This window comes from Lissotriton helveticus, chromosome 10 (genome assembly GCF_964261635.1).
Source record: "Lissotriton helveticus chromosome 10, aLisHel1.1, whole genome shotgun sequence".
Taxonomy (NCBI): Eukaryota; Metazoa; Chordata; class Amphibia; order Caudata; family Salamandridae; genus Lissotriton; species Lissotriton helveticus.
Genome location: NC_136071.1, coordinates 778,213,046 through 778,234,374, shown reverse-complemented (window position 1 = coordinate 778,234,374; position 21,329 = coordinate 778,213,046). Strand labels below are relative to the sequence as shown.

The 21,329-nt window shown below is 48.7% G+C and overlaps 1 protein-coding gene across 2 annotated transcripts in view; it reads right to left on the bottom strand.

The window, feature by feature from the left end:
* LOC144784513 (integrin beta-1-like) overlaps positions 1-21,329 on the bottom strand; it is a 423,772-nt gene that overhangs the window by 221,855 nt on the left and 180,588 nt on the right. The gene's annotated exons all lie outside the window — the stretch shown is intronic.

The following is a 21,329-nucleotide window of genomic DNA, read 5'->3' as shown; positions in this document are numbered from 1 at the left end:
CTGCCACAGCAGCTAAATGTATACGTATGGAACTGTAAGCCAGATTGCATCTGTGCAAATGCAACAGGTAACAAATGATGTTTTGAGTAGATGCGTCTAGCGGATTTATGTCATTATTGGTGCAATAGATGACAAATCGTTTCCACTTCGCCGCATAGCATGCCCTGGTAGTAGGTGTAGGAGAGTAGGGTCTGCAATCCTATGATCACCCAGATTTTTGCTTCACTGGTTTACGACTTTCCCTGGCTGTGGGCCTGCTAAACAGACCCACAGCCTAGCTGTTCTCTCTAATCCAAATTGTACCCAGGTACTGAATTGGCACTGGGCCCTCTCCAAGTCCCTGTACCCAGGGCTGAGGTGCACCCAGAAGTCTCCCAGGGGCTGCAGCATGTATTATGCCACCCCTGGGCTGACTAACTAAATCAGACACAACTGGCTGCTTGACAGCTGGGGCAGAGTGGTGTACCCACCCTCTGTTGTAGATATAGTATTCCTATATCTAAACCTAAATGGACACACAGATCTCCTATCAGTCACTCCTATGGCAGGCCTTAACAATCCTGAAGGCAGAGTGCTTGGAATCGTGTGAGATAGTGCTCTGGCATGAGCTGAGCCTGTCTGCGGCTTTCGGGATCCATCCCTTAGCCGTTTCCATGATATCACATACCATATACTCTTAAGTGCATTATAATCCTCGCGGTTATATGCCAACTCTGGTATCGCTTTATCAAAACATGTCGAGTAAGGTGTCATACGAATTGGAATACTAACCCCTCGCCAATTCTGGCGACGGGGTTAGCATTCCACCCTTCTAGAGGGACACGACATGTATGTAACCTGTAACCCCGGTTAAAGTCAGACATAGCCTTAGCTCCACAAAATGGATGCTGCCACCGAGACACAAGTCTGCCCTCCTGCTGCTGGGAGTCCTCCCAGAGCAGGAGGCAAGGACAAAGGGTTTCCTGTCAGGGGCGGTGCCAGCACCGTCCCAGACAGGATTTTGTGTATCCTAGGTAGGCAGGGCGTTGGAGGAAGGTGACTGCAAGTGGCACCCCGGTGCTCACTGTGCATAGGCCGGCTGAAACCAGTTCCAGGGGCACTCCAGCCCCTGGCCTGGGGAAAGCCCGCCAAAGGAGAGGGGTGTAACCACCCCCCTCCTAGTCCCACCCATAGGGCAGGACTTAGTCGCGTGCCAGCCCCTTTTTGCAGGATAAAGGTAGGAACTGGCCCCCTTCCAAATCAGATCATCTTTGAATCCTGAACCAACTTTCCACGAAAGGAACTCAAGACTCTTCTCAAGATTTCTCCCTTGTGACTAAGGAGTAGTCACCCTGCAGCAGCAGGCACCAACCAAGCATCGCGGTTTGTTGCCAGTCTCTCCTTCGGATCAAGACTGCTCCAGCACGACGAGAACCGGCTTCCCTGGCACCTCTGACCTCAACCTACATCATCAGCCCAGCTGTGATCCGTGGGTGTGACGAGACCTCGAGGGACCGGCCATCTTCAGAACTGCACGACGCTTGTCCAGCACGACGCCTGAGTAACCCTCGACTGAGTGCCTTGGGATAAGAGAAGCCCCGACCCTGAGCAGCTCCAGCACCGAAGTCCAGCCCCCCTGCATCCACGAGATCGGCGTGGGGCCCTTCTGCTTTTTGCTGCTCACCGCGTTGTCCAGGTCGCTTGCCTGTTGGCTAGTGGCCCCCTCACGACGCTCCACAACAACTAACACTGCTGGTCTGGTTGCTCCAGACTAGCTCGTGCTCCCCTCCAAAAGAGGAGTACCCTGGTCCCTCCTGGTCCCCTCAAGACGCCATTTTAGGTCCACCGCGTGGGCCTTGCATTTGCCAAGACTTGTTGCCCAATCCTGGGTCCAGCGACGTCGACAGCAAGAACCTTCGTGGGACAGCTCGCACCTCCATCCTGGTCGCCGACAACGCCTCCTGGTCCGAGAGACTGCAGAGCCCAGCAGCGCCCACTCACCTGACTGCGGTGACTTCGCCCGGTGCCATCCTGGTGCCCACTTAATCACTGGCTAGTGATTCAGAACTTGGTCCCCTCTGCTTTCAGGTTTTCTTCTTCCCTGATCCAGGCTTGGATCACCACGAACTTTCTTCACTGGCCGCCTACCAGCAACTCTTTCTTCAGGCTCCTGGATCTTCAACGTGGGTTTCCGACGCAACTTCAACCCTATGCAGCCGCAGCCCCTGGGCTAGGTAACCCGAGTACTCCGGTGCTCCAGCATAGTCCGACACCCTAAGTGTTCGGATCCACTCCCGTTTTCGACCCACCTAGTCGGGTTCGCCCGAGAACAGTAACTTTGTCTTTACTAGCTTCCATAGACTTTTTCCCGCCTTACGCGTGAGAGTTCCCACTCTGCACACGACGTCCACAGGCCTCCTGCAACTAATCTAAGTGTTTAGCATTGTAGGACTAGCGTTTTTAAAGTCTATGAGAATAGTTACTTACCTGCTAGTAATTCGCATTCCACTTTTGTAATATATGGTTTTTCGTGCCCCTCGGGCATTTGTATAAATTGTGCGACTTAAAGTATTTTCTTATGAGTTTTGTATTGTGCTTAGCTCCCTGACTCATAAAGAGTTCAGGGTAGACTTGTTAGAAATAAATATACATTTATTTTCATAACAACTTGTGTGGTGTCCTTTCACTTGGTGTTCAAGGGGTAATGTGATGGTAAAACAGCTGGCTTAACACGCCCTCTAGAGTCTTAGCCTTAGACTGCTCGTATCCATGCTACTAGGATAGCTGGTCTATAAGGTTGACTTACAACCAATCATCAATAAGGGTTGTTTGGACTGATACAAAGTGCTCACTAGAATAGTGAACATTATATATCAGGCCAACTTCTCACAGTAGGTCTTCTTGCCTCTTTGATAATATTCATACAGTCAGGAGGCAAGTTCAGGTAACCAAACTATGACTTCAGGAGCCAGATCGCAAGGTTCAACTGTTGCGGATCTGGGTGCTGAATGTCGCCATGGCTCTGCGTTAAAAGACTGGGTGTTAATTTTAGCCTTTGATGAGGCACCACGGAAAGTTCTAGGAACGTGGTGTACCATGGTTGCCTTGCCCACGTTGGAGCAACTAGGACGAGTGTCAGAGTGTTGTCGCAGTTTGCGTGCCACTAGCGGTATGAGCGGGGCTGGTGGAAAAGTGTACGCAAATCTGCCTGACCAGTCCATCCATATCGCATTGCCCTGAGACTGCGGATGTGGAAACCTGGCGGTGAAGCTTTGGCATTTTGCGTTTTCCCTTGTGGCGAACAGGTCTATCTCTGGGTGACCCCACTGCTGGAGGTACGGGTGCAGCACTGAGGGATGTATCTCCCACTCGTGCATCTGGTGGCTGTGTCTGCTGAGCAGATCCGCCATCTGGTTGTCCTTGCCTGGGAGGTGTTCCGCCATGAGGAAGATGTTCCTCTGAATGGCCCACTACCACGTGCTTTGCGCTAGATGTGACAACTGTGGAGAGTGTGTCCCTCCCTGCTTCTGTATGTAGTACATGGCAGTCATGTTGTCCGTCCGAATCAACACGACTTTGTTGCACAAATGTACCTTGAACGCCTTCATTGCCATGAGGATTGCCAGCAGTTCCAGGAGGTTGATGTGCATCTTCTTCTGTTGGGTTGTCCACAGCCCCTGGACTGTGCAATGGAGGACATGCGCTCCCCATCCCAGGAGAGACGCGTCCGTTGTGAGCACCATTTGTGGTACAGGCTCTTGGAACGGTCAACCCTTGCAAAGGTTTTGTGGATTCCACCAATGCAGAGAGTTGTATGCGCGACCGGTCACCAACACTAGGTCTTTCAATTGTCCATGAGCCTGGTTCCACTGCTGTGCTAAGCACTCCTGAAGCGGAAACATGTGCAGTCTGGCGTGGGGGACTATGAAGATGCAGGAGGCCATCATGCCTATCAACTGCATAAATACCCGTGCCGGGAGCGAGTTTTGGGGTCTGAATCCCTGGATCAGCGATTGAATGATGTTGATTCTCGCTGAGTTTGGCTGAGCCTTTGCTGCCAGAGTGTCTATTGTCGCTCCCAGGTACTGTTGTACATGGGCGGGTTGGAGATGAGACTTTGTGTAGTTTAATGAGAATCCGAGGCTGTGCAGGAGGTGAATAGTGCGGGACATGTGGTCGGCACATTGCTGGGCCGACTTTGCTTGGATAAGCCAGTCGTCCAGATATGGGTAGACGTGAATATGATTCCTCGGCAGGTGCGCCGCTACTGTCGCTAGGCACTTGGTAAACACCCTTGGGGCAGTTGTCACCCTGAAAGGCAGTACCTTGAACTGGTAGTGCTGATTTTGTATGGTAAACCTGAGATACTTCCTGTGTGCTGGATGTATTTATATGTGGAAATACGCATCCTTTAGGTCGAATGTTGCAAGGAAGTCTCCCTGACTGAGTAATGGTAGAACCTGCTGTAAAGTGAGCATGTGAAAGTGTTCCAACAAGATGTATTGGTATAGGGGCCTGAGGTCCAGTATTGGCCTGAGAGACCCGTCCTTTTTGGGGATTAAGAAGTACAGCGAGTACACCCCGGTACCCTGTTGCTGTATAGGGACGAGTCCTATGGCCCCTTTTTGCAGCATGCTGATGACTTCCTGCTGCAATAAGTCTATGTGCTCTGCGGACATAGGACGGTGTCTTGGGGGTATGTTGGGTGGAGTGGACGTTAGCTCTAGACAATAGCCGTACTGAATAAGTTGTCTCACCCACCTGTCTGTGGTAATGCTCTCCCAGACTGGCAGGAACTGTTGTAATCGTCCCCCGACCGGTGTTACATGGTCTGGGGGCAGTGACAAGGTGTCACTGTTTAGTATTGGCGGAGGATCTGGTGTTGTTATTCCGTCGTCTGCCCTTGTTGCTGTTGCCACGGTATCCACCTCTATTGTTCTTATTATAGGTGGTTTGCGTGCTCCCTTTACTGTATGGAGTCTGCTGGGATGCCTGGTCTCTTGTAGCTCCTCTGTTACCGGAGCGACAAAAGGAGCCGCCTCTGAATTGTTGTGACTGCAAGGCACCCATAGATTTGGCTGTGTCCTTTTTAATATTCTCTAAGATTGTGTCCCCATCCGGACCAAATAAAAAAATCAGGGTTCACAGGCTGATTTAATAATGTGGTTTGAATCTAAGGTTTGAAGCCAGAGATGTACAACCAAGCGGGTCTCCTGAGCATGACACTTGTGTTGATGGCCCTGGCTGCGGTGTCTGCAGCGTCAAGCGCACATTTAATGGATGCATTGGATATTAGCTTCCCTTCTTGTATACGTGTTTCTGCTCCCTCTTTGTAGGCATCAGGCAAATGCTGTAGCAGTTGCTCTAGTGTGTCATAATGCGCCCTATCGTATCTGGCTAATAGGGCCGGTGTATTTGAAATTCTCCAGATATTAGCTGCTTGAGCAGCTACCCTTTTCCCAGATGCTTCTAAGATTTTAGACTCTTTGTCTGGAGGAGGAGCATCACCAGTAGTTTGTGAGTTGGCACGCTTACGAGCATTTGATACCACTAAAGAGTCCAATGGCAGCTGTCCCTTAATGTATGTAGGGTTCACAGGCGCCGGTCTGTACTTTTTCAATTCTGGGGTTAACAGCCCTTGCTCTTGTGGTTTCCTTGAAAATGTCTCCTGCGTGTTTAAGAACACCTTTCAACATTGGCATTGTCTCAACAGATCTCTGAAACAGAGAAAGTATCAAACAAGAAGTCCTCTTCAATTGGGTCAGCATGCATTTCCACATCATGATTCAGTGCTGCCCTTTCTATTAATGCGTTAAACGCAGCTGTATCTTCTGTCGGGGAAGTTTTGACAGGATAAGAAGGAGTATCAGGAATAGTCTGTGACTCACCAGGGTCAATAGTGTCTGCCCATGGCTGAGTTTGGTCATCTTGATCTGTGTCCGCAGGGTAATCATATTGTCCACTATAGTCATACCCCATATCCTCATTAGTGTGTGTGGGCGAGTATGCAGAAGTGTCTTGGCCATGGTAGCTTACAGTCTCAAAAATGACAGGTGATGTAGAAGAATCCCTTTTCCTTTTGAGTGGAATTTTATATGATTCCAGAGGATTTTCCGACCTGATCTTCCTTTGGTAGAATGAAAGTGTGCCAGTTTCGGAGTCGATATACAGCTTCGACTGTTCATCATAGGAGGGCTCTTGGTATACAATGTCCTCCTCTGGGGGATGACTTCTTTTTCCAGTTGACACCGACCTGGGTGTCTCGATCCCTGTTTTCAGATCGAGCGCCTTAGGGCGTGCAGTTGGGGGCAGTCCAAACTTTATCGGTGGCTGCGAGTCTTTAGACAGACTGACCTTTTTCGGGGCCGGCGTCGATAGAGGTCCAACCGGCGTAGCCCTTTCGATAGTATGCCGCAGGCTCTGCGTTGACTTCGGTGCTTGAGGCGTCGGAGGCGCGCTCTTTTGCCTCAGTTCGACGTGCTCCTTCGAGGCGCCTTTGGTTTTCGGTTCGAGGGCTTTGACGAGCTTCGGCCTGTCGACTCGTTGCTTTGGATCGAGAACCTTCCGAGACTAGAGTCCCTTGTTAGTGTCGCTGTCAGTCGACGTCGACCTCGTCGGTTCGACTTGCTTGACTTTGGTGATGGATTTCAGCACACCGTTTGGCTCGACGGCCTTCAATTTTGACCTCGCAGGGTCGTCGACACTTGCCTTCTTTGTAGAATCCAACATGTTCGAACTCTTCGATCCGAAGACTGTCTTCAGCAGTTTCGGTTTTGACTCGATGGCTTTCGGTTTCGCTTTCAGTAGTGCGACCGATGGCTCGTGTGATATGTTCTTAGCCGGGCCGAGACGCGGGGCTATCGAACGTTCCTCTTGATCTTGGCTAAGGCCTTCCGGCAATGCCTCGACCTGAGCCCTTGGAAGCCTTTCAGTGTCTGTTCTGAGCTCCGTACCCACAGTTGGGTCTTGTTCATCGCTTGAGTCTTCATCGACGGCTCCGATGGGGGATACGTCGTCCCTTACCTAGACGTCGTTTTCATTATCGCCTTCATCATCGACGTCTTCATAATAGGTGGAGTCATGCTCCGAACCGGGATCAGATTGCGGTCCTGGATCCTGAGCCTCGACGACCTAATAGTCTTCTTCACCGAAGATATTCACCGGGTCGGGTGCTGGCTTCGACATAGTTTGCCTCGCCGCACGTCGGAGCCTAAGCGTCTTCTTTGACCGGAATCGAGCACAAGCTAGACAGTTGTCCTCATTGTGGTCGGGTGATAAGCACTTGTTGCACACCGGGTGTACATCGATGTGCGGGTACTTAGAGTTACAGAGGGGGCATCGTTTGAACGGGCTCCGTTCCATCGACGATCGGGCCTCTGGTGTTGAAAAGGCCACGCGGCTCTCCTCGATGTCCTGCTCGAAAAGAACTGGAACAAAAACTCTGCACCGATCGAAAGACAATACCGACGACCCCGAAGGCCTTTTGGCCTTTAGAAAGTTTCCGAACTTGAGTAAAGAAAAGTACATCCGAACCCAATGGCGGAAAAAAACTGAGGATGAGGAGGATGCCCATGCGCACTGTAGTCCAAGGGGGAGCCACCTATCTCGTGATACTTCGAAGACTCTTCCAGGACAACAATGTGCAATCATCCGGACCCAACACTAGGCGGCGATCTATGCACAAGATATGAATTCAGCAGCCCACAAGCCTCGAACATAATGTTGAGTACAGCCTGGCCCACACTAGCTTGTTGTTTTGCTTGCACATCTACACAGTAGAGCTTTGTGAATGTGTGCGGTGTAGATCATGTAGCTGCTCTGGAGATATCATCTAAGGAAATATTCCATAAAATTGCCATAGATGCCCTTGGTTTACGGGTGGAATGAGCCCTAGGGGGAATGGATAGAGTGCGTTTTACTTTTTGGTAAAAAATTTGAATGCACTTGACGATCCACCTTGCAATTCCAGTTTTTGAAATGGGATTACCTTTCTGTGTAGGAGAAAAGGACACAAACAGTTGTTTTGTTTTACGAAATGTCTTTGTCCTATCAATATAGTAGAGAAGAGTTCTTTTGACATCTAACATATGTAGAGCTCTTTCAGCAACTGTCTGGGGTTGCGAAAAGAATACTGGCAACTCAATAGACTGATTAAGATCAAACGGTGAAATGACTTTAGGGAGGAATTTGGGGTTTGTCTTTAGAACCACTTTGTTATGATGGAGTTGCAAGAATGGTTCTTGAATTGTTAATGCCTTGATTTCACTGACTCTTCTGAGTGAGATGATAGCAATTAAAAAGGCAACTTTCCATGTAAGGAACTGTAATTCACACTTATGCAAGGGTTCAAATGGAGGACCCATAAGTCTAGTGAGAACAATGTTTAGATTTCAAACTGGGGATGGTGGTACCCTGGGAGGAATTATTCTTTTGAGACCTTCCATGAATGCTTTGATGGCAGGTACTCTGAACAATGATAGATGTTGTCTGTTTTGAAGGTAAGCTGTTATAGCGGCAAGATGTAACCTGATTGAGGAGTATGCTAAACTACATTTTTGTAGATGGAGCAGGTAACATGATGTTTTGGATGGAAACATCTAGTGGGTTAATGACGTTATTTGTACAATCTACAACCAACCTTTTCCACTTGGCTGCATAGCATCCTCTAGTGGTGGGACGCCTAGCTTCTTTTATAACATTCATGCAATCAAGCAGGAGATTGAGATATCCAAATTCTAAGACCTCAGGAGCCAAATGGCTAGATTGAGCTGCAAGGGGTCGAATGCATGATCTCTCCATGGTTGTGTGTTAGTAGGTGTGGAGAGAGTTTTAATGTTTGATGTGGAACTACCGAGAGCTCCAGTAGCGTGGTGTACCACAGTTGTCTTGCCCACGTTGGTGCAATGAGAATCAATGTTAGGGATTGTTGCTGTAGCTTGCGCACCACTAACGGAATGAGTGGGAGAGGCGGAAAAGCGTACGCAAATTTGGTTGACCAAGTCATCCATATCGCATTGCCTTTGGACAATGGGTGTGGATACCTGGTGGCGAAGCTTGGGCATTTGGAGTTTAGGTGTGTGGCGAACAGATCTATTTCTGGTTGGCCCCATTTTTGAAAGAAAGGTTGAAGAACTTGAGGATGCAGTTCCCACTTGTGTAACTGTTGTCTTTGACAACTCAACAGATCTGCAACTGGATTGTGAACTCCTGGTAGATGCTCTGCTAAGAGAAAGATCTTTTTAGGAATGGCCCACCTCCATGTGCTCTGTGCCAGCCGGAAGAGCTGTAAGGAGAGTGTTTCTCCCTATTTTTGGATGTAGTACATGGCTGTCATATTGTCGGTGCGGGCTAATACAGCTTTGCCTGATAGGTAATGTTGAAATGACTTTAGAGCTAGAAAAATAACTAGCAACTCCAGATGATTTATGTGGAGTAGCTTTTGTTGGTGTCCATGTGCCATGCACTGTATGTTGTGCTAAACGAGCTCCCTATCCTGTATGGGATGCATCTGCGGTTATCACTACCTGTGGAAGTGGCTCTATGAACGGCCAGCCTTTGGAAAGGTTTTTGGTGTTCCACCACTGCAGAGAGCGATGTGTCCGGTCATCCACCACCACCAGATCTGTTAATTGTTGTTGAGCCTGGTTCCACTGACTTGCAAACACTCTTGCAGGGGGTGTATTTGTAGTCTTGCGTGTGGCCCTATGAAGATGCAAAATGCCATCATTCCAATTAGTTGCATGAACACTCGTGCTGGTAGTGAGTGTTGCGTTTGGAATTTTTGTAGAAGAGCTTGCATACTTTTTATCCTTGCTGGATTGGGGTATGCAAGTGCTGTGGAGGTATCTATTGTAGCACCCAGGTACTGTTGAGACAGGGATGGTTGGAGATGTGACTTTGTTTGATTTATTGTGAAGCCGAGTTTGTGTAGCAGGAGGATGGTTTGATGCGTATGCTGCACGCATTGGTGGTATGACTTGGCTTTTATTAGCCAGTCGTCGAGATATGGGAAGACATGGATGTTGCCCCTTCTTAAGTGTGCTGCTACTACTGCTAGGCACTTTGTGAAAACGAGGTGCTGTAGTTACTCCGAAAGGAAGTACCTTGAACTGGTAATGTTGACTGTCCAGTATGAACCAAAGGTACTTTCTGTGAGGTTGGTGGATGGGAATGTGGAAGTAGGCGTCCTTGAGATCTTGAGTGGCAAGGAAGTCGCCTTGTTTTAACAGAGGAAGAACCTGCTGTAATGTGACCATGTGGAAGTGGTTTGATTGTATGTAAAGATTTTGGGGGTCTCAGGTCTAGTGTAGGTCTGAGGGAATCGTCTTTTTTGGGGATAAGAAAATATAGGGAGTAAACTCCCGTGTTTTGATGGTGTAGTGGAACTAGTTCTATTGCATTCTTTTGCAGTAAAGCAGCTACTTCTTGTTTTAGAAGTGTTAGATGTTCCTGTGACATGGGACGTTGTCTGAGTGGTATGGTTGGAGGAGTGGAAGTGAGCTCCAGGCAATAACCTGACTCAACTATTTGTCTCACGCACCTGTCTGTGATGATGGAGTTCCAGACAGGTAGGAACTGTTGTAATCTCCCTACGACAGGAGTGGAATGGTCTGGGGGGAGGGGAGGGAAGTCACTGCTTGGGAGTGGAGGCATTGCGGTTGTTGTTACCTCTGCCTCTACCCTTATTGTTGTTTCCCCATATCCTCCTCTGTAATAACCTCTATTGGGCAAGGATTGGGTGGGTGCCTTGTACGAAGAGGAGGCGGTATCTGTTTGAAAACTTTTGGAGGCGCCCCTATAAGAGGCGCAACAAAAGGACGCTCGGGGAGTCTGAGTTTGTAAAGCTCCCATGGATTTTGCTGTGCCCGTGTCCTTTTTCATTTTTTCTAGTGCATTATCAACTGGGGAACCAAAAATATGTTGCTGGTCAAAAGGTTGATTAAGTATGCTGGTCTGTACTTCTGGTTTGAACCCAGAGATTCGAAACCAAGCATGTCTGCATAACAGTACACCTGTATTTATTGCTCTTGATGCTGTATCAGCAGTATCTAAAGCACAACGTATTGAGGTATTAGTAATGACTTTACCCTCTTGTATCAAGTCAGACGCCTTGGTTTTATATTTGTCTGGCAAATGTTGCATAAGGGTTTCTAGCTCATCATAGTGAGCTTGATCATATCTTGCTAATAGGGCTTGAGTTTTAGCAATTCTTCAAACATTGGCTGCATGCGAAATGGTGCGTTTTCCTGAAGCCCCTAAAAGTTTGGACTCCTTATCAGGGGGTGGAGCATCTCCTGTTTGTGAATTCGCTCTTTTCCTGCCATTTGAAACTACCAATGAATCTAATGGCAACTGCCCTTTGATGTATGCTGGGTTAGTTGGGGCAGCCTTATACTTTTTCTCTTACCTAGGATTAATTACCCTGGCTCTGACGGGGTCTTTAAATACCTCTGGTGCGTGTTTTACCACTCCCTTAAGCATTGGTAATATGGTTGTGGTTTTATGTGATGGCAATATTGTATCCATAAGGAAGACTTCCTCCACTGGATCTGTGTGCAGATCTACCCCATGAAAGGTGGCTGCCCTGTGAATAAGTTGTGTAAACCCTGGAGTCATCTGGAGGAGATGGCCTAGAAGGGTATGCTTCCTCTTGTGGCAGATCTGGGGCATCTGGCGAGTTATAATCTTCCCAGGGATCATCTGATGGACCAGGAATATCATCTGGGTTATCTCTGTGTTGCTCATCTTCTATCCCCCTTGAATACTCATCCTCATCATCATCATCATCATCATTTGCTGGTGCAGGGCTATGTGTGGTGTATAGCGAGTGTGGAGGTGAAATCTCTAAATCTGGTAATTCTATTACTGGTGAAGGTATTCTTATAGGAAGTTTGAGTATGTTTTTTAAGAGATACGGGAGGTGTTTTAGGAGGGTCCAGCTTCCTTTTTTCAGGCACTGTAATGACCGGTCCAGTTTTTGGATTTATAATAAGAGTCTTTTGTTTTGCATCTGGCTTGAAAAGCTCTTCTGTTGAAGTATCCTTCCTCGGCACAGACTTGTCTTGTTGTTTAAAAGGTCTAACAGTGTCTATTACAGTCTTTGGAATAGTTTTTGGTTTCGGTTCCGAAGACTTGCGGTCAGAATCCTTCTTTGTGTCGTGTCTTACTTGGATCGGATGTTTTCAGATCCGGGGTCTTTGATTCTGAAGCACGTTTTGATCGACACTTAGGTGCTGATGTGTGTTTCAGCGCCGAAGTGGACTTTGGGTCGACTTTTTTCAGGCCCGGAGTTGTTTTCGTGTCGATACTTCTCGGTACGGAGCCTGTTTTCGGCTCGATTGGTTTCGGTACCGAGGGTTGCTTCGGTGCCGGAGTAATTTTTGGTTTAAGTACGTTTTGTTTGTCTGGACCGAAAGGCTGACTCGAGCTTGAGTCGCGTGGAGGCTTTTTGATATTCTTTGTTGCCGAGCCAGAAGGTGGGGCGCCGGAAGTCTTTCGTCAGTGTGCACCCAGACCCGGAGGTGGAGGTGGACACCGAAGCCTGGCCCGGTGTGGGGGTGTGAACTGGGTCGACGCTTGTACTCACGACCTGCTGACCAGCTGGTAGAAGATCATCATCGTCTGAATGTCCCTCGGCTCTGGAAGCTGAATCCTCTGCTTCGGAGACAACGTCGTCCTTCTGTTTTTCTTCGGACACTAGATCGATAGGAGCTTCTATGATGAGCTTCTATGATGAGATCTGGTGTCGATGAAGAGGACTGCGCCATGACTCTTCGAGCTCGACGGTCTCTGATGGTTTTCTTGGACCAGAACGAAGCGCAGGCCTGGCAATCTGGGCTCTCGTGCTCTGGGGACAAGCACAGATTGCACACCTCATGTAGATCAGTGTGGGGAAATTTGTGTCCACACTGAGGGCACTTCTTGAAGGGTGTTCTTTCCATGAGCCAAAGGCCCAGTGGCGCAGTTGGGCCCGACGAGCGCCGGAATCGAGAAGTGCGAAGTTCTTCGACACGGGTAACAAGGCAATCGAGATCGAAGACGATACCGGCTGTATGATGTCTAAATGGAAGTCGAAAGGAAATCTGCAACGGGACCGAATGATAAACACATCCGAGCCCGATTGCAGAAAAAAACAATCTGAAGATGGAGTTGATGCCCATGCGCACTATGCTCCGAAGGAGGAGTCATCTACCAAACAAAGACTCTTCCAAGACAACAACAAAGTGTAATCACCCAGGCCCACCACCAGATGGCCATCTATGCAATGCAATACTGTGTGATCTGCAGCCCATATGCCTCGAACACAAAGTTTATTACCTCTATGGAATTGGTAGGTAAGAGAGAAGGAAGTAAGTTTGAACCAAAGTGTTACCTCTTACCGTGAGCGCCCTCTTTTTCTGGGCATACAACCGTATCTTATTACGGTAAGAAATACTCAGCAAAGGTTTTACCTAACAAGGCTTAGGGCTGGCCCATTACATTATTTAATCGCATTCTCCAAGTTGGGAAAGTGGGGTCATAAACTCCCGAATTGTGCATGCGATGGAAAATCCCGCCAGTCTTCGCTGCACTTTATATTATTCTGCAATTTCTATAGGGACATTTGACATTTTTTACTGAAACCCCTCTTTTTAGCTAATAAATGTTATTATAAACAAGCTTTTAATTGTATCTGAGGTCTGGAGAGTGTTAAAATTATGAATGCAGTTATTAGCTTTATACAAATGTCTATCAGGAGAAGAAAGGACTACTCCTATCTAGAGGTTCTAGTGTATGAACATGATGACTGATCTTGGAGTCGTAATGGCCCTATGATTCAGAAGTATGCTACTATTTTGCACTACATGCACTTTAGGAGAACTCTTTCTATCCAAATGATGATCGAATTTAGACATCAGATTCGTTTTTCTATTAAATGACATAAGGCACTATCCTGCACTTTATACACTTTACGGAAATGCACCTTACTCAAAATGACCATGAAAAATGTTGTTTTTAAAAATGTATGGTTTTAAAAGGCTCTTATCTTAAACCATGATTGACTTATTATCTTGAACGATTAATTAAAAATGGATTGTATGTATGAACGTAAACGAATAGTTTTCTTACCTGTCGGTGTAGTTTTGCAGCTTGAAGATCTTTCTGGATTCACTATGCTGTGCATTATTCCGCGGTCTTGTGGTTGGGTCCGGATTCGTAGTCTTTTCTTTGTTTTTTTTTTTTTTTCTCTTTGCCCAGGTGGGCGTCGGCGTCACACCCCCTTTGGGTGTATTTCCGGTGACGTCGGCATGCTTCCTGCGGAAGCTCCCACTCTTGGGCGCCATCTTCGGGTTCTTTTTTTCCGTGTTTCTTTCGTTTCCGAAGTAATGGCAATGTTCTTCTTAGTTTGTATTTACCGCTTTGTATTTTCAAAGTCTATTCTTTAGTTAACCACCTCTTCTCTCTCCAGCCTCATCTTTCTGGCGGAGGTGGGTGGGTTCGCTAGTGAATCCAGAAAGATCTTCAAGCTGCAAAACTACACCGACAGGTAAGAAAACTATTCGTTTTGCAGCGTGAATCTTTCTGGATTCACTATGCTGTGCATAGATTTTGTAGCGGTTTCTCATCTCTGTGGCGGCTGGGTGGAAGATGAGCGTTGGGTGTTGAATATGTGCTGTAGCACCTTCTGTCCCACTTGAGCTTCCTTGTTCATTTGTATGTCCACACAGTAGTGCTTCGTGAACGTGTGCACCGAAGCCCATGTTGCCGCCAGGCATATGTCCTCTATGGGTGTGTTAGCCAGGAAGGCTATTGTAGCGCCCTTCTTCCTGGTGGAGTGGGCACGTGTCCCCTCAGCCAGTTCCTGTCCTGCCCGTTTGTGGCAGAGTTGGATTGTTTGTGCGATCCATCGTGCAATGGTCCTTTTGGTTACTGCTTTGCCCATGAAGCTGTTTGCGAAGGACACAAAAAACTGTTTCGTTTTCCTGTGCCCCTTTGTCCTTTCAATGTAGTGCATGACTGCCCTTCTGGCGTCCAGGGTGTGCAGAGCTCTCTCTGCGCTGGTTGTGGGTTTTTGGAAAAAACTCGGTATCTGTATAGACTGGTTCATGTGAAAATTGGATACCACCTTCGGCATGAAGTGTGGGTCAGTCCTCATCACAACTCTATCGTTGTGTATTTGTATGTATGGTTCTTGTAGCGTCAGCGCTTGAAGCTCGCTTACTCTGCGTAAGGACGTTATCGCAACCAGGAAGGCTGTTTTCATAGTTAGCATCTTTAGGGAGGCCTTGTGAAGTGGTTCAAAGGGCTCTTTCATGAGTTCCGTTAGGACTGTGTTCAAGTTCCATGCAGGTGGCGGCACCCGCTTGGGTGGTGCGATCCTTTTCGCTCCTTCTAGGAATCTCTTCACCACCTGTGATGTGAAGAAGCTCCTGCACGTTTCTCCCCTTGTGTAGGCTACTATCGCTGCCAAGTGAACTCTTAACGAGGATGAGCTAAGGTTCTTCTCCAGTAAGTGCGTCAGGTACCTTAGCACTGTGGAGTCCCTCTTCATCTTATTGTGGAGTCTTTCCTGTCTGCACCATATTGTGAATCTTTTCCATTTCGCAACGTAGCACTTTCGAGTGCTGGGCCTTCGTGCCTCCCGAAGTACCCTCAGGGTGCTTTCTGGTAGTCTCAAATGTGCGAACTCTATGTCCTCAGGAGCCACGCTACTAGGCTCATGCTCTCTGGCTCTGGATGCAGTACCTCTCCGTTCTGCATGGACAGTAGATCTTTCCTCCTGCTGAATCTGTGGGGTGCACACTGTGTCATCTCCATGATCTGCGAGTACCAGGTCTGCCTCGCCCACTGCGGTGCGACCAGTATCAGTGTCATGTTGCTCGCTCTGCACTTGCTCAGTACTCTGTGCATCAGTGGTATCGGGGGAAAGGCGTAGGCAAATGTCCTTGACCAATCTATCCATAGGGCATTCCCCAGTGTCCCCTCCTCGGGCTGCCTGGATGCGAAGTTTTGGCATTTTGCATTCTGGCGTGTGGCAAACAGGTCCACCGATGGTGTCCCCCACCTGTCGAACAGGTATCTTGTCTCCTGAGCATTGAGCTCCCACTCGTGGGATGCCGATGTCTGCCTGCTGAGCCAATCGGCTTGTATGTTGTCCTTCCCTGGTAGGTGTATGGCTAGCAGGTCTATCTTGAGAGGGATGGCCCATCTCCATATCTCCTGCGCCAGCGTTGAAAGCGGTGCGGACTGTGTGCCCCCCTGCTTGTTGATGTAGAACATCGCAGTGGTGTTGTCTGTTTGTATCAATACCTTGTGCTTGTACAGTCTTGTTTGAAAGGCCTTCAGTGCAAGGAAGATTGTCTTCAATTCTAAGTAATTGATGTGCTTTGTGGCATCCGTCGGTGTCCACAGTCCCCTCACCTTGAGCTCCTCCATGTGAGCGCCCCATCCCTTCAGGGATGCGTCTGTGGTGATGGTCACTGTTGGCGTTGGGGGCGTTAGAGGCTTTCCCCTTGCTATGTTCTCCATGGTCCACCATGTCATCTCCTTCTGCACTGCGTGCGTTACAACCACTAGATCCTCCCAACTGCCTGTAGCTTGTGACCATTGCTCCTGTAGCCATTCTTGAATGGGTCTCATGTGGAGTCGTACATTCGGTACCAGGTGGATGCATGATGCCATCATCCCCATGATCTTGCTCGCCGTCCTCACTGTCCGAGCTTGTCCCTTCCGGTAGAGGCGAGTTTCCTTCACCAGCGCCCTCGCCCTCTTCTCGCTGGGGAACACCTTGCCCTGTAAGGTGTTGATCTGTGCTCCCAGGAAGATCTTCACTTGTTCCGGCTCCATTGATGATTTCTTCCAATGGATGGAGAACCCCAGGTTTATGAGCGTGCTGGTCACTGTATGTGCGTGCAGCTTGCATTTCTGGTATGAGTTTGCTTTCACCAGCCAGTCGTCCAGGTAAGGGTATACATGTATTCCCTGCCTTCTTAGGTGCGCTGCGACTGCTGCGAGGCACTTTGTGAAAACTCTTGGTGCCGATTTTAGACCGAAGGCCAGTGTCGTGAACTGGTAGTGGCTTTCTCCGACGGTGAACCTGAGCATGTGCTTGTGCTTCCTGTTCATTGGGATGTGCAGGTATGCGTCTTTGAGGTCTATAGTGACCATGAAGTCCCCGGTCTGCAACTGTGGGAGCACCTCTTGCAGGGAGGTCATTTTGAATTTTTGCGTTCTTATGAATTTGTTCACGAACCGTAAATCGAGAATGGGCCTCATTGTCTCGTCTACTTTTGGTACCAGGAAGTATGTTGAGTATACTCCTGTGTTTCTTTCCTTGAAGGGTACCCTTTCTATGGCCTGCTTCTGCAGGAGTTCTTTTGCTTCTTCCTGAAGGCACTGCAGCTGCTTGCTTGCTAGCGGCTTTCTTCTTGGTTTTCTGCTTGTTGGCCTCGCCTCCAACTCTATGCAGTATCCGAATTGGATAATGTTGAGGATCCATTTGTCTGATGTGATTCCTCTCCACTCCTGGAGGTGGAATCTTAATCTTCCTCCCACTGGTGTCCTGTGGTCGTAGGTGTCTAGTTTGTCTTGACCCATCTGTACGTGCTGCCCCCTGGGATCTTTTTTGTGGGTGGGCACACGGATTTTTTTGAAGTCACTTGGAGGTGGGCTGCTGGCCCCCTCTTCTATTTTGTCCCCGTCCATTTCTCCCTCGAAAGGACTGGCCTCTTTGTTGGTACTGCCAGGGCTGTTTCTGATGGCCCTGCTGACCCTGCGAGTCTGCCTGGTGCGTTTGCTGGAAAGCCTGGTGTGATGTACCTGGCTGGTTTCCGCCTCTTCCGCCGGGCCTCCGTGACGGGGTGCCCCTCTTGTTCCCTCTGAACTGCAATGCTCCCATGGATCTTGCTGTTTCGTTATCCTTCTTAAGTTGGCTGAGTTGCTCATCAACTGTTTGTCCGAAAAGCGTACTGCCGTTGAATGGTGTGTTCAGGATGCTGTGTTGCACCTCCGGTTTGAAACCGGATATCCTGAGCCAGGCGTGTCTCCTTTCCGTGACGCCCATCATCATGAGCCTGCTGGCGGTGTCTGCCCCATCCAGGGCCGTCTTAAGGCAAGAATTTGCAGCATTCTTCCCCTCTTCAATTAGCTTTTCGGCTTTCTGCTTGGCATCCTGGGGCAAGTCCTTCACCAACTGCCCCAGTCCCTCCATGATTTGGTACATGTGTCTGTTTACCAGGGCGTTGGAATTAGCCATGCGCCAGTGGGTCGCGGCATTCCGTTCGATCCTTCTGCCCACCAGATCCATCCTTTTGCTCTCTTTATCCGGTGGCGGGCCCGAGGTAGTGGGTACGTTAGCCCTCCTCCTTGCTGTGGCCGTGATAATGGAGTCTGCGGAGACCGTGCCCTGAATGTAGGCCGGGTCCTTTGCGGCATGCTTGTACTTCTTCTCAGTTCTGGGAGTTACTGCCTTGCATGTTGCGGGCTCCCTGAAAGCTTCCTTCCCCTGAGCCAAGACGCTCTCGAGCATCGGGAGGAACTGGCTCCTCGTTTGTGTTGGGAGCAATGTTTCCAGAAGGAAGTCTGCTTTCTGCTTCTCTTCGTCGAGCTTGAGCTTGAAAGCTGCTGCGGCAGATTGTATCACCGCGTTGTAGGCCCCGATGTCGTCCGGCGGCGAGGGCCTCGAGGGGTAGGTGTCGACCACCTCCTCCGGGCTGTCGGTGTCGACATCGATGTAATCTACCTCCTGAAGGTCATAGGGCGCCGACTCTGTGTCTGTCCTGCCCTCATCTTCCTCCCCATAGCTGTAGCTCTCGTGGGGATTCTCGTACTCCTCCTGGTCGTCGAACACCTCGACGTCCTGGTCTTGCTCGGTGACTTCGGCGACCTCTTCTTCTTCCTCCTCGACCGCCTCCAGCACTGGTGGCTTGGTCTTGTGAGGGATCGTGAAGGCCTTCATCCTTGCGTCGAAATCTTTTTTCCGCTGCATGAAGTTCTCCATTTCTGCCTCGAGGCGCCTTCTTTTCTTTTCCATCTCGGCCGCGTGTTCCGCGTCGGATGGTTCCGCCGCTCTCTTCGACGGATGGCTCGTCGCCGTGCCTCTCGGAGTCGAAGTTTTTTTCGACGTCGAACCGGATATCGGGTCTCTGGTCGTCGTCGACAGTTTCGGGTCTTTCTCCCTCGTCGATCGATCCTTTTCGGGGACGATTTTCGACGTCTTCTGCTGATCAGCAGCTCTCGGCGCCGGGGACTCCTTCTCTGAGGATCCGCTGGGCCTGGGAGTAGTCGCGGACGCCGCCTTTTTTGGCGTCGGCGCTTTCGGGGTCTTGCCCTCGATTTTTCGAGACTCAGAGTCTCTCGGGTTCTTGGGGGCCGAAGAGTCTCCTACCTTGTCAGAAGTCTTCGTGTAATCGGTCTCTACGACCGTGTAGCTGTCGTCTTCGGCGGCAGCGTTGTCTTCTTCCTCGGAGGACATCCCCAGCTCGTAGAGCGACGGGGTCGGGGCCTTCCCCTGCAGGGCGGCGTGTGCTACCCTCTGCCTCTCTCTCACACGAAGGGTCTTCGGGGTGAAGGCGGAACAGGCGTTGCAGTCTCCGCTTTCGTGGTCCACCGGTAGGCAAAGGTTGCATACCGGGTGCTGGTCCTTCTGCGCGTACTTGTGGTGGCAGTTACGGCAGAACTTGAACGGCGTGTTGTCCATCCTCGAGCGTCCAGGGCCTCTCTGGTCGCGTGTTCGTCGACGGTCGTCGAAGATCTGGATGGAAAACGCCTTATCTTTGCTTGTCTTTCGTCGGTGAAGTCCCCTGGAGTCTTCAGATGACTTCTCCTCGTCTTTTCTGTATTTTCTTTCTTCTTTCTCCAAAAATGTCTGGAGCCCAAACGGGAACGATCCAGACCCGACCGCGGAAAAAAAGAATCTGAAGATGGCGCCCAAGAGTGGGAGCTTCCGCAGGAAGCATGCCGACGTCACCGGAAATACACCCAAAGGGGGTGTGACGCCGACGCCCACCTGGGCAAAGAGAAAAAAAAAAAAAAACAAAGAAAAGACTACGAATCCGGACCCAACCACAAGACCGCGGAATAATGCACAGCATAGTGAATCCAGAAAGATTCACGCTGCAAAACCATCTTTTGACTGCACACAAATGTTAATGTTTATTAGTAATGTAAATTATTTTCTGTGATTAGAATGCTTTTATGGTCATATACAATGAACCGAATAAAGCTTTTTGACTTTGACTAGCACTTACTAATAGCTGCTTCATACACCTACTAAAACGATTTAATTTATCGCTCACCCAGGCTTCAAGGTTTTCAAGTGTAGTTTCGGCTTTACTTTTCAAGCCCATGATCATCCTGTGATCACACGGTTTCCTCCCAGTTTAAAAAAAATCAAATTCAGATGAGGGCCATTCAAATATCCAAGAACTAATAGGCAACATACTTAGGACCAGGGGGAAAAAAATAAAATCAGCAGACTATGGTCACTGATGGGAGTATCTATTATTACCTTTAGGTCGCTCAACAGAAAAAAACGAGTGGCAACCTACCACCACGTAATCCAAAATTGCCCCTTCCCATTAAGATGTGTGTGGTAATGTGATAATATCGAAGAATCCAAGGGTAGTCTCCCATTAGCTATAATACAGTCATTGTTTTTCAGTAGGTCAAAAAGGAACTTCCCTCTTATCAGTTCTTATCTTTGGTGGAAATACAACTGGGGAATTCGAAATGCTTCCTCTTTCTTCATCACACAGTTGGTGCAAGGAATAATTGGATATTTTACAAATTAAATTCCCTACCAAAAAGACGTGGGGAACCTGCTCCTTGTCCAAAGATTTTTTTAATAAAAGAGAAAGCCTTATGCAAAAGTGCTTTAAAGGTAGCTTCTAGTGGAACAGAAGCATTTACCAGCAAATGGGTAATGCACGCAACTCCCCTCCTGAATTAAACAGTTACTACCATGAACAGATTACTGGGGTATCGGTTACATTCATACTTCCAATTAAACAGATTGATCAAGAGCTTTACAATCCAAAATCAAGAAATCGTCTAACAAATCCCCATCGCACCATGTCTCCTGGAGACAAAGCACGTCTGAATTTAGCGAACTCAAATAGTACAATTTCTCCCCGCTGTTCTTTATTTCTGCTACATACCAGGAAATAACATTCAGCTCATTGCTAATTATACAAGACCACAGAGAATGACTGGTCAGGTATGCACTATTTAGAACACCATTCATCCATCTATATGGTTCATCATTTATATCTTTAGCACCCACCGCTAGGTACACCCCCCCATCCTCTCTAATATTGGGAGAGCATCAATACCCAAGCATTGCCAACATTCTGAGTTTTGTAACATCATAT